Source organism: Podarcis pityusensis, assembly GCF_964106645.2.
Source record: "Podarcis pityusensis genome assembly, chromosome: 4".
Classification (NCBI taxonomy): Eukaryota; Metazoa; Chordata; class Lepidosauria; order Squamata; family Lacertidae; genus Podarcis; species Podarcis pityusensis.
In genome coordinates, this window is record NC_138027.1 from 73,708,066 (window position 1) to 73,722,311 (window position 14,246).

A 14,246-nucleotide genomic window follows, 5' to 3' on the forward strand; every position below is an offset into this window, starting at 1 on the left:
TTCTCAACCAAATTTGTCTCCAGAATTTTGATTTCTAAATCACCTGGTCTGGTCTCTCAAGTAAGTGAAACCAGTGTATAGACCAGACTTCCTCAACCTTGGCCCTCCAGATGTTTTTGGCCTACAACTCCCATGATCCCTAGCTAGCAGGACCAGTGGTAAGAGATGATGGGAATTGTAGTCTCAAAACATCTGGAGGGCTGAGGTTGAGGAAGCCTGGTATAGACATACATACATACATACATACATACATACATACATACATACATACATTTATTGGCTTGTTTGTTTATACCAGGCATCCCCAAACTTGGCCCTCTATATGTTTTGGGACTACAATTCCCATCATCCCTGACCACTGGTCCTCTTAGCTAGGGATGATGGGAGTTGTAGTCCCAAAGCATCTGGAAGGCCGAGTCTGGGGATGCCTGGTTTATACACACCCCACCTCAAGGCAGCTTACAGGTTCTAATTTTCATACAGAACCCTGTGTGTAGGGTGGAACTGCAATGCTGCCTTCCTAACATGGGTTTACCAGGATGGAGAGGAGAAGGCAGCGGGGAGGTTGGTGTGGTTCAGGTGCAGTGGTGGAGCTCTGCCTCTATTTTCATTTTAATATATATAGAACATATAACACATAAAATATACAAAAATATCAAAGCAGTTCACAATAATATCTATGTATAATTTTAAAAACACATTAAAAAGTACAATCAGAGACCATCGGATAACAGTTGCAGGAGGATAGCAAATCACCATTATTCCACTAAAACTTATGGATATATAATATTTAAAGTTCTAAAGTGTTTGCTCCAACACACTAGCCTTCTGGAAAATAATTATAATGGTGGTGGTGATGATATTATCCTTCTTTTCAGCACAATTATTCATTACCACATTCTAATGAATTCTTTCTACCTTTAATCCATTGTCTCAAGTAACATTACAGCATGAAAGATGCCAACAACATGTTAATCTGTGATCTCTTTAAATCTACAAGTGTTTTTGGAGTGCAGCATTCATTTATTTTCAATCAGTGTTCCAGAGTCACAGTTATCACAGATTTTCTTTTTTTCAAGTGAATGAAAACTGTTTATAGTTTCACAGTCTGCTGATTGGCAAGATGGCCAAGATGATTATTTACTGTTCTGTCAGGCACATTATTTTAAAGGATTCACGGTTAAGCAAGAATTAATCTTTAACGTGTCCACAACTTCTAGAAGAGTGAGTGATTTTAGGGCTCAAAGTTGTTTCCATTTTGAGTGGAAAATTGCATCTTTCTCTTGCCATTCTTTAGTTGGCCCAGTTAATGGTTTGGCCTGGTCTGTCCTTCGCTGGTCCCTAAATGATCACCTGTAGGAGTCTGTGGGCTCACAGTTCAGTGGCAATCGGGTGGACAAACCCATTTTATGAAACAGCATTCCCAAGATTGTGACTGCTTGGAAAATGAAACTCCAGGTCTTGCAAATAGGAAACAGTGCAGAGCTATCCATACACATGAAGTCACAAGACTGTTTTTATGTAGTCGGTTGTATGAGGGGTAGCAGAACTGAGCCCTTATCTGGTTTCCTTTGGCAACACACAACCATCTCATTTTCTGCCTTCCACCCAAGCCAGGGTCCAGAGCCTGCCATTATCTCTTGTGGGATATCATCCTTAGTATTGGCATTAAGCTATTTGATGAGTACACCTCCTCTGTCCCATCGGCTCGAATGGACAGAAGCAGTAGTAGCCAGAACCCAGTCTCTGAGGGAAAAAAGACTAGATGGCTCTGGCACATAATGTTCCTTCTACTTTCTGGAGGCATCCCATTATTTCCAGGGTGGAATCTACACACATAAAAAACACTGTGAAAATGCTTTAAAAAAAAAGTTTTGAAAAACACATTGAATTTTGCATAGCTCACTGTCACCATCTAGTGCCACGTTTGTATATTGCACTTGACAACACATTTAAAATGTTTTATTTGCAGCTGTGTAGCTGAGTCATAGGTTTTCATGCATATCTTTAGCCCTGAAAAGAACTGGGTGTTCGTAGGGTGAAGGAAGCAGTTACCTAACCCTACCAGCATCTAGCCAGTCTTTGAGCTACTCCAAGGTTGTCAGTTTGCTGTGAAGTGCACAGGTGCCATCCATCCCAAAACTCCATGTAGGCAGTTACATGCAACCAAAAATAGAGGATACAGTCTGCTTATTTGTACAAAAAGATGGAAATGTAGAGATAATTACTATAATGTAAATAGAATATAGCACATCTCACCATGATGCAGAAGATAGTCACCTAGTGACTAGTGTGCTTATTCATTCCAGATACTAACCACTAATGGTCCCTTCAAGGCCCTACTTATCTTTAACTGCACTTTGTCCAGACAACTGTCCAACAGAGGATCCATTCAAACAGAGAATTGTCCCTGCAGAGAAGGACACATTCCCACCCTGAATCCATGGCAGGTCATTAGCAGATCCTGTCCTGGCACCTCGATATTTTACATAGGAACATAAGAAGCTGCACTCAAGACTCATCAATATTAGCAGTGGATCTCCAGGATCTACTTCAGCCCTGCCTGGAGATGTCAGGGATTGAACCTGGGACCCTTTGCACCCAAGGCAAATGCTTTACCACTGAGCTACAGCCCTTCCCCTGAAAATTTTGTACAGTTCACAAAGAAGCAAGGGATGCTTTTGTGAAGGGCTGGCACATTCTTCTCTACCTTGCTGTTTCATTGTGGCTTGTTATTACCATACATAATGAAAGATAGCATTTCCCCTCCGCCAAGTACTTGCCCATTGGGCATTACCCTGACGATATGCATAATTACCCTTCCTACTATACCCATAATTCAGCACCATCCAGTCCAAAAACAATTATATGCACATGAGCACCAGGTGTAATGGAGACAAGACCATTTCCACTCAGTTGAAATTAAATGTTCTGTTAAATATTATTCACCTTCCTTTGAGTGTGAAAGGGCTGCACAGGCATGCTGGGTAAACAACACACAGCAAAACCCTGGCAATATTTCTGTCTTGTTCACAATCAAAGGCTGCGCCGATGAGCTCCTGCCAACTGCGGAAGGCTTGCTGGGTTCATGGATTTCATGTATTTATTTGCAATCATTTTTGATATCTTGCTGGCAAATGATAGAGATCTCAACTTTTCTGCAGTAAGTATAAAGCCGTTTGTGTGGTGGGTGGCCAGTCAAAATGTTAATGAGAGAAAATCCTGCCATTCTTCCACTGCCATGTTTTCCATCTACTTGATCGACTCATTTGTGGAGCTAATTCAAATGTTACTACCCCACATGAAGCCTGCTGAAAAATTATTCTCTGTGGCAGCGCCACACAACGGGCATGTATCGTTGTCTATTCACCACACTGATTTTCCACATTCCACATCCCCCACTTTTTCTAGGATTATTTAAGTTTAAGAGGCTTAAGAAAATCCACAGGTGGAAAATGCCTGAATAATAAGAACCCACTAAAATGTCACAAAAAATGGTTGCAAGCCTTTGAGTTGTTCAGAAGTCTTCCACTCATCCTGCAGATAGCATGGGATTGGCAAAAGATGAGGATTATTTTTGTTGTTGTTAAAATCACAGGCAGGATGTTGTAGTCACAAGACTAAGGGCTTATCCACCCTTTTGTTTGCCCCACTGCTTTCCCCAAGGGAAACCCGATCTTTAACACTGAACAGAGGTGCCATCCTCTCAAGCTGACTGAGGCGGCCCGACGCAACTTCCTGACACAGCATTGTGAGGAGCAAGGGGGCATTGCTGAATGCTCTCTGAACATTGAGAGGGCCCAACCCCTAAAAAAATAATTGCCGGGGGGGGGGGGGCTTGGCTCCTAGGAGCTGGCTCATATAGCACTGAATCAGAACAAACAGCAATTGGGGTTGCCGTTTGTTCCAATTTAGAGCTAGCAAGCAGGTTTTCCAGGAGACAGTGGCAGAGCAAAGACAAAAGTGCTTGAACCTGTGCCTAGAAAGTGGGCTAAGTGGAAAAAACTACTTTGACTCATGCTTTCTAAGCCCCAGTCATGCAGAAGTATGGGCGATCCTCTAATTTATGGACTTAGTTCCAAGACAGAGATTAGAAGCTGAATAAGTCAGTCCCAGCAAAGCACTGCCTGTTGTTCAGCGGTTAATTCATAGAGCCACTTTCCATAAAAGAAGATGGCAAACTTATCAGTTAATTAAGCAGCCCTCTCTCACCCTCCCACCCACAAACCCATCCAAACCCAACTCAGTCACTAACATTTTAAAATTCAGAACCGGGCAATGGCTTTATTAGGATCTGCCAACATATGAGCCAGAATGATATGGCAATTAAGATATCCTGGGACACAGTCTTTAAGCTATCCTGCACCTAAACCATTTATTAATTTTAATCCATTCAAGCATTTGTATACTGTTTCTCATTTTTTTAAAAAATGAGTAAATCACAAAGCAGTTTCTAAAACGCCAACAGGAAAATTAAGCAATATAATAACAAAGGGCAACATTTAAACATTTGAAACAAAAAAAGACAAAAGATTTAAAAAATATTTTTAAAAGATAAAAAATGAATTGAAGAGGGTGTCCAGCAATTGCTGTAGATAGAGGAATTTGTCTGGCTTTCGAGAACCAAGGGAAATTATTTAACCAATGAGGAACAGTGAGTCGTAGCTTTATATATATTAAAATGTCACTATATAATTATGTATAAACTTTTATGATTTAAAATAAAAAAAATCCTTCCAGTAGCACCTTTAAGACCAACTAAGTTAGTTCTTGGTATGAGCTTTCGTGTGCAAGCACACTTCTTCAGATACCTGAAGAAGTGTGCTTGCACACGAAAGCTCATACCAAGAACTAACTTAGTTGGTCTTAAAGGTGCTACTGGAAGGATTTTTTTTATTTTGACTATGGCAGACCAACACGGCTACCTATCTGTAACTTTTATGATTTAGAAAGTACTGGAACAGTAGCCTTATAGCAGCAAAAGAGCTATTAAGTATAAAATACAATTTTTGTATTATTTTTTTATTACAAATTTCCCCTGAGATTAACCTGCTGCAAATAGCTGCACAATTTTCAAGGAAACACAGATATTTATCCTATCCCCTTTTGCTTCCTTTCCATTACAGTAAAAATTGAGGTCATGCATTCAGCATACCTCCCTCAGCTTCTTTCAGTGTATTTCAGTCAATATATTTTAAAGAAATTTAATGTCATTTGCCCTTGCATTGAAACATTTTCGATGGAAACTAAAGCTTTTATGCAGAAATAGAGGACTGATTTTGACTATATAGCTTTGTGAAGTGAAGTGATAATCTCTTGACTTCTCTTCCTCCTGTAGAGGACGATAAAATGGATGAGGTCAAGAAATCATATAGGCTCCACTGCCACCCCCAAACAAATCAGCAGCACAGGAGCTGAAAAAAACATCTGGGGTTGTGGCAAAAATAAAAATTAAATTCCAAACAAAAAATAATAGAATATGGCATTCTTCAGGCTTAGTCCAATGAATGTTCCTTGCTACTCAATGTCATTGCAATCAATGGGACCTAAACATCCAGTTCCACATTTTTCAGTGGGGCTGTGTTCAGATCTACCAGGAAAACATTCATAATTCAAATCCATTGTGATCAGTCAACCTTGGAATGGGTTGGAAATCATCTATTGGTCAGCGGCTCATTCACAACTAAATTCCTTGCAGTCAATGGTCCCTTTGAATGTCCACTTTTGCCTCACTAATTTTGATGAGACCATGATCAGGTCAAATGAGGGCCTCTACTTGAGGGTCTTGCACACTCCCCATGTTTCAATGGTGCCTGAAGTTGTTGGCTAGAATTGGCTAGTATACTAAGGTTACTAGACGTCCCCGTTTCCCGAGGACAGTCCCCGGATTTACAAATCAGTCCCCATACAAAATCCATTGAAGTTGAAAAGTTTCCCCAGATTCATTGGAAAAAAATCTGGTAACCTTATAGTACACACTTGGGACATACTTATGCCAGAGTTTGGCGATACACCAGAAAGCCCATTTTGAAAGAAAAACACTGGAAAGTGTGTTCAAAGGGAGCGATTGGAAACTTGGCATGGAAAGGGAACTGGTGTCGAGACTTAAGGGACAGCAAAGTACAGCTTTTAGGACTTTCAGATGCAGTTCGTTTCCCGCAGGAGCAATGTTCACTTAGCTTTGAGTCCCCAAAGCTGCCTCGGGAGCATAAATTTAGCTATCTTTAAGACTTCACTGTAACAAACATAAGCTTGCAAGTATGGAAGATGGGTTGCAAGATCAATTGCTGTAGCCTTGCAGTTGGCAATAGAGCAGGTATTTCTACAAAAGCTGTCACTGTCCTACTCCTTTTTGAGATGGGGAGGGGGGGGAATAGCTGGGTTATAAATTGCTCTTTGTTAGCAGCTGACGTTCCAGGCAATGTGAACATTTCCTTAGCCAATTTGCTAAAGATCTTACAGAAAGAGATGCACGCTCGCCCACACCATCAACCCCTAACTTTCGCTAGAAAAGTTATCTGCCTTTGTAACTATGCAAATGAAGGCAGACTTTGCAACTGCTCTGATTTAATTATGGTAGCTTAGCTACCGAGTTAGGCTCTTCAGAAATTTCATCCATTCAATGACAAATAAATTAGGCTGCTTTTCCCAGTTTAAAAAACATGTACCCACCAACTGGTACCAGAGGTTTTTAATCTGCAAGTAAGTCATTAAAAAGCAGGAATGTGCTTGAGAGGTGCTTACATTTGAATTGGTGAGATGTTAAAAAAAATGGGTAATCAGGGCACTTTTATATTGCCATTGAAATGAATGAGGGATGCATAGCATTCTGGATTGCAATCTAGGCAAACACAATGGGATGTGTGGAATATAACAGGGAAACTGGGCTTCATTCCATATCTACGTCCTTTCTTCATTACTGCTCTCTTACACAGTGGTACCTCTGGTTACGTACTTAATTCGTTCCAGAGGTCCGTTCTTAACCTGAAACTGTTCTTAACCTGAAGCGCCACTTTAGCTAATGGGGTCTCCTGCCGCCGCCGCGCCACCGGAGCACGATTTCTGTTCTTATCCTGAAGCAAAGTTCTTAACCTGAAGCACTATTTCTGAATTAGCGGAGTCTGTAACCTGAAGTGTATGTAACCTGAAGCGTATGTAACCTGAGGTACCACTGTAATTATATCACTTCATCTTGGCATGTGACTCATTTTTTTCTGTTGGTCTATTCAATTTTTTTAACGGATCATATATATTGTATTGCATTATGATATATTAAACATTAACATTCTATCAATGATATTAATAATATTTTATCAATGTTTATTTTTTCTTTTAATTATCACCTTTTCCCTTATGTTTTTAGGTGTTTCTGTTTTAGCTTTAAGCCACTTTGAGTCGGGGGGAAAGGCAGGAAATGAATGAATGAATGTCTATTATAAAACAACAACTAACCTCTCTGCTGACTATTTTTCTAATTAAGGGATGGAGAACCTGGTCCATCAAGGAGCAAGACCATAGCGTAGGGACAGAGCATCTTTTGATTCTGACTTCTGATATTTTGTAGTTGCATGGAGATGTAGAAGGCTTTTTTCCTGTGCTGCTCCTCTAGGATTTTGATTTATTGATTGTTTTAATATTGCTAACATATGACTCGCAAGGTGCCTCAAAGGCCATGCTTAGAGCTGAAAAGGTAGGATAGAAATGGCTGTATAAACAAACAAGCTAGCTATATGTGGATGAAGAGCACAGGGTGGTTCACACTTGTGATTTCTAGATGGCATTTGGACTTTTTAGTTTAGAGAAAATGCGAACAGGTAAAAACATGATAAAACATGATAAAAGTCTATAAAATCATGCATGGTATGTAGAAAGTGGGTAGAGAAAAGTTTCTCTCTCTCTTATAACATTAGAACATGTGAACAACATGCAATAAAATTGAACTTTGGGAAATTCAGGACAGACAATAGAAAGTTATCTTTCAAGCATCGCATATGGAACTCGCTCCTGTATGAGGCAGTGATGGCCACCAATTTGGATGGCTTTAAAAGAGGACTAAAGAAATTCATGGAGTATAAGGCTACGTCATGATGGAGGATAATTGGAGGATAATTCAAATGGCAATTCCCAGGTGTCAAAAAAGGCTATTTATGTATGCCACTACTGCGGCCCTTGTTTTGTTAGCCTCAAAATGGAAAATGAGTGATGTCCCAACTAAAGAAGAATAGCAACTTAAATTGATGGAACACACGCAGCTGGCAGACTTAACTTATAGAGTAAGAGAACAAGGAGAACATACGTTTAAAGAAGATTGGAAAATGTTGAATGAATATAGGGGTGGAAATTGTGTACATTTTGATGGATGTAAAAATGGAATATTGAATGGTCTAAAGTAAAGGTAAAGGGACCCCTGACCATTAGGTCCAGTCATGACCGACTCTGGGGTTGCGGTGCTCGTCTCGCTTTATTGGCCGAGGGAGCCGGCGTACAGCTTCCGGGTCATGTGGCCAGCATGATTAAGCCGCTTCTGGCGAACTAGAGCAGCGCACGGAAGCGCCGTTTACCTTCCCCCTGGAGCAGTACCTATTTAGCTACTTGCACTTTGACGTGCTTTCGAACTGCTAGGTTGGCAGGAGCAGGGACTGAGCAATGGGAGCTCACCCCGTCGCGGGGATTCGAACCGCTGACCTTCTGATTGGCAAGTCCTACTACTGAATGGTCTAGTTTGTGTAAAATATCCAGGGATCTATGGCATGCAAATTGAACCATGGGAGGAGGAGGAGGAGGAGGAGGAGGAGGAGAGGAGGAGTTTGGATTTGATATCCCGCTTTATCACTATCTGAAGGAGTCTCAAAGCGGCTAACATTCTCCTTTCCCTTCCTCCTCCACAACAAACACTCTGTGAGGTGAGACTTCAGAGAAGTGTGACTAGCCCAAGGTCACCCAGCAGCTGCATGTGGAAGAGTGGAGACACGAACCCAGTTCACCAGATTACGAGTCCACCGCTCTTAACCACGACACCAGAAGAAGGGAAGTTATTGATATTTTAAGGTTGTTCAAATGAATATTCTAAAATGTAAAACAGAAAAACTTAATAAAAATTAGACATAATATGGCACCCTGGGACAGGGCAAAATTGGCCCCTCCCAAATGGATCTTCTCAGTTTTGCTCTCCTTGGATTGCCACCCTTTGCTGGGGAACCTGCAGCACCACTCTAAATCTAGCACTGGCTATCTAGATGGCCACTGTGAGAACAGGATCCCGATCTAGCAGGCTATTCTTGTGTTCTTATAACTAAAGCAGAGTTCCTGGCTGGTCTTTTTCCATTAATTTTTTTATTAAGAAGATTTTTTTTTTAAAAAAAAGTGAAACACTTAATGCTGCAATTTAAAACCCCATCAAGCAGTTTCAGATGCTGAAATTGTTACGCTCTCCATATTTGGAGATAGTAGCAGCTATTGTTTAATATAGCTCTTCTGCCTTCCTTTGACTTCTGTTCGTTTGTGCTGGTACTTGTTAGCTAATTAACGGTAAATTGACGACAACAACAAACACCATATGACAAATTTGTTCCTACAGAGGGGAATGCAATGTAGCCTTGATGAAGTGGAATGGATAATTATTATTATTAGTATTATTTTGGTAATGCTAGAAAAAATATTTGAGGTGTCTCAAAAACATAGACTACATCATTGACCCTTCATTGTTCCAGCAGGAAAACTTTTCTCAAGAGACTGTGAGACTGCAGGTTTGATTAGGAGCAGGAAAGGGGAGGAGCACTTAACCTTTTCCCCTTATGCTACTTTGCTAATCAAAATTGCTGTCATCAAGCTGCTTTTAAACTATGGAAGATTTGAGTACCTTTATCATTTATCATATAGATAGGAAAGCAGTTGAGGGTAGGAAACCACCGGACAAAATGGCCAGGCAGCCCTCCTCCCACTCCTTCACTGATCCGATTTGTATCCTCTGACAACTACTTTTCATATTTAAACTGAACAAAAAACAAGCAACAATCAGGAGACTGTTTCACATGTCTTTTGTGTCTTTTACTTTTGAAAGCTGTACTTTTCTCCATGCTTGTGCTTGGATTATTCACCTATGAGCTCCCATGCTTTTTACCACCAGATTCTAGTTCAAATTCTCACATTTCCCCCCTTTTTGTGGCCCAGACTTGATTATGAAAACTCACTTTCCCACCCTCACATATGGAGGGAGAAATATGTCGATTTTGGACCTCCGAGTTTGTCATTTCCCCCAATCTTAACTTCAGTTATCTGCATTGCCTTTTAAAAAAAAAAAAATCCCAAAAATTCATCAGCATTTTAATATAAATTCATCATAATAAATTTATGATACACTAAATTTATTCTAAGAGCCCCCTCCAAGTCTACAATTCTATGATTCCAAACTTATTTTTGTATGCAGTTTTGACTAATGAAAGTTATTTCCCCATATAGTTTGTTATTCATTAATATATGCATTTATGTGCACACTGCATTGAGAACTCCATTGCATTACACAATTCAGAGAAGTTTGAATTTCAGAGGGTGGCTGTGTTTCACTTTATTTTATATGGTAGATTTGCATTTAAATTTGAACTGAACCTCTCCCCCATCCCTACCACATGCCAGTTGCCAGTCCATTTATCCCTCCGCATGACTCTTGCAAAAACAGAATTCTGCAAACAACTCTCTCTACCTCGTTTCCATCCAAGCTATTTCTAGCTTGAAAAGACAAGAGAAGGAAGACAAGGAAGAACTCTCATCCTCTTCTCCCTCCGGCCTTCTCTCACTCCATCTCCTCTTGCTTTCTCAAGCTATTTCCAAGCCCGGAATTGCAAAGGATGGGTCACTAGAAAGGCAGATAAAGAAGAGAATTCTCATCCTCTCACATCGTTCTGTTCTGTCATCTCTTGCCTTTCCCAGAAAGTCGGGAAGAAAAGAGTGAAGAGGAATTGGGTGGGATCAAAATGGCAGCGAAAGCCAAGAGGGACTGGAGGCAAGTGGCATATGGAAAACAACCCTCAAATGTACTTTATGTTTCTGAGTTTGGCATCACATCTGCAAACAGAATGAGAGAGAGGTGGGGGCAGAGGGGCACGTGGAAGAAATCATACTGCGCTTCACATGAACATGCACTTTCATCCCCTCTGTCTGGAAAACAGCAACAAAGGAAGAATAAAGAGAGTCAAGAGAGTCCTGCCTTCTCTTCGTCCCTAGTAGGCTTATCTTTCCATTCCCTGACCATGAAACATTCTATGAAGGGATGGGAGACAAACGGTGACTTGACCAGCCAGAAGACCTCTGGGGGAAACATCATTCTTACTCATAGATGTGATATGAGTCTCACTGTGCAACTCTGATGTTTTGAGGTAGCTTTATTTTGGAACCCTGGCAACTGATGGAAAATTCTATGTACGTTATTATTATTTTAAAATGATAGTTTTAAAAATGGCCTTAATAAAGATTAAAAGTGTGGATGTTAATAACCCTGCAAAGAGGTGTGAAAACCAGCTTGACTAATCAAGAGCATTTTAAGAAAGGTGGCCTTGGTGTTACTGACAGACATCTATTTAAGACAGCAGGGAATTCATTGCCGGAGAAATGTGCTGCAACAAAATTGAGGTTACAGTCACATTGCAAGTTCAAAAATAAATTTCAAGATCAATGACACCTTTGCAGACAAAGATGTGAGATATATTTTTTGAGAAAGGCAGTATAATGAAGACAGTGTTGATACTAGCCACTATCTCTGCTCTTAACACATGGCTGTGTGGAATTTAATCCACCTTAATAAATATTCTTGGAAGGTTTGTTGCAAGTAATTTATTGACCGAAGATGACTTTAGAAGAGTATTAACACCCATTATGGCTAGATAGCCAAATGCCAAAATTGTCACACACACACACACACACACACACACACACGACTTAAATTTGGTTAGAAGAAAAGGACTCATCAGATATATGGCAATCCTATAATTTAGAAAGGTAATGGATTTAATTCTTCTAGACAGTATTTCCTAACATCAATTTAACTTTTCTATTCATAATCTTCATATATGTTGATTAACCCCATAGTCCACTTAGACCATGCTCAGTTTAAAAAATGACAATTGAACTGGGGGAAATGGAGAAAACTCAGACAATTTTAAGACTTAAATGCTATGCCCATCCCATACAGAATATACAAGAGTTGCCCTATTATAATTGCTGGTGGATAGAGTGACATCCCTTCTCTTTGTCCCAGCGCTTCTCCTCCAACTTCCCTCTACCGGGGCCCCCTTAATGCTAGAAGAGAGCTAACCTGTGGCCCTATAGGTCAGCCTTTCTCAACACTGGGTCCCTAGATGTTGTTGGACTACAACTCCCATCATCCCCAACCACTGGCCATGCTGGATAGGAATGATGGGAGTTGTAGTCCAACAACATCTAGGGACCCAAGGTTGAGAAAGACTGCTCTAGATCATATTGGACAATAACTGCCATCATCCCCAACCACTGGCCATGCTGGCTAGGGCTGTTAGGAGTTGGCATTCAGCACCACCTTCTGGAGCATTTCTGGAATGGACCTAGCACATCTTGCTTTATGGATGGTTTCAGGCCTATTCTACAAATGGCATATGAATGGGCATACTGGAATGTCCCTCGGCCACATATTTCCAAGGCTCTGGAATAGCAAAGGCTACAAAGCAGGGCAGATAAAATTTGAGGATAGGCTGTGCTAGGCCTCATTTTCTCATGTCAAGGGATGGAGCGATATCAATGTCCTCTTAATATGCCATCTGTCCTGGACATGAAAGGCTAGAGTGTAGCTAGGGTGGCCATGTGTCTTACTTCAGAGGACAGCCCTCTTCCAAAGAAATTTCAGGTTCAGGATGTGTCTCAGACTTTCCTGCAATGGAATGCATCAACACTCAAGTCTTGCAAAAATAGTATTGGTTTCCCTTCATCCTCAACCTGTCCCTTTCCCCTTAACACCTTGGTTAGTTTTTCTTTAACTGTGCAATTGCTGAAGACAATAATAAATTCCTGGGGAAGAGCATTTTCTTTTTGGCAGAGACCCAGGCTCCTAGGAGCCTTTTCAATGCCCATCTGGGCTGTCTCCACATATGGCACCAAGTTTTTCCACCCTTCCAATAGAAAATTGATCAGGCTCTCTGCCTAGCCTGGTCAATTAAACCACAGACATGGATCTTCTGGTGCCTGGTCAGCCAATTTTGGAGTAAGTCTCTCAAACTAAATCCTTTATTTGTTCAGTGTGATAAATTCCAGTTTCCGGCATTTCTGATTTTGTCTTCTCTGTGAGTTGGATGGGTGACCAAAGTGGTTATTTTATCACCTAATGCTTGGAAGCTATCCTGCCCTCCCCCAATGATTTTTTTTTTAAAGTTATGCATGTAAATTAGCTATCTTAATAGAGATGACTTCCATGTGATCTGATGATAAACCGTCACCCTTTCCACCTTTTGCCGCTCACTTTTCCACCAAAAAATATCACAATTTTAAAGGTTAAGTAGGTGCAAGGAGCTGATTATTGTTTGAGGGAGGACAGAACGTCTGACACCCTGTTATCCAGATAATCACATGCATGTGCCCCCATATTTTAAAATGGAAGTTAAGACTGCTGTGATTCAAAAAGTAGTTCCTGGATGGCATGAATATGTGTGTTTAAGAATCTGTTACATTGCTTCTCTTGCTTCATATTATGACTAGGAAGGGAATACGCATGTATATTTGCACAGCTTGTCTACAAACCAGGGCTGGCTTTGGTTTTAGGAGGACAATGAGACCAGCTGAGCTCTAATCTAAGAGGCTGGGAATGTTAGAAATCAGAAGACTCCGATTGCTTCTGACACTCACTATCTGATAAGAGAGACTAATGCTGCTGCTTCTGCAGATGATTCAAAGCCAAGGAATTTTTAAAGCTGGCTAAGCCTCAGACCTGAGATAGGAGTTCGCCAAATTAAAAAAGCACACGCTCTTTATCACTTTAGACGACTGCGAAATAGGTACCAGTGCATCACCCATGTAAATCTGTTAGGAGCTGCCTGGTGTAAGGAGAAATAGTAAGTTACTCATAAGCTGCCCAAGTCTTCTGGTACCCAAAGAATATGCATGTTTACTTGTATATACATCCCAATGTATACAATGGGACCTACTTCCATGTGAAGTTCCATAGCTCACAGTTGGGTGGCTTTCAAAATGTGGCTTTAATTGTGCATTCTTTCTATTATTTCTTCATA

General features: G+C 40.7%; 1 protein-coding gene across 2 annotated transcripts in view; it reads right to left on the reverse strand.

The window, feature by feature from the left end:
- The window catches only part of GABRG3 (gamma-aminobutyric acid type A receptor subunit gamma3), a 310,487-nt gene that overhangs the window by 38,569 nt on the left and 257,672 nt on the right, over positions 1-14,246 (reverse strand). The window lies entirely within an intron of this gene.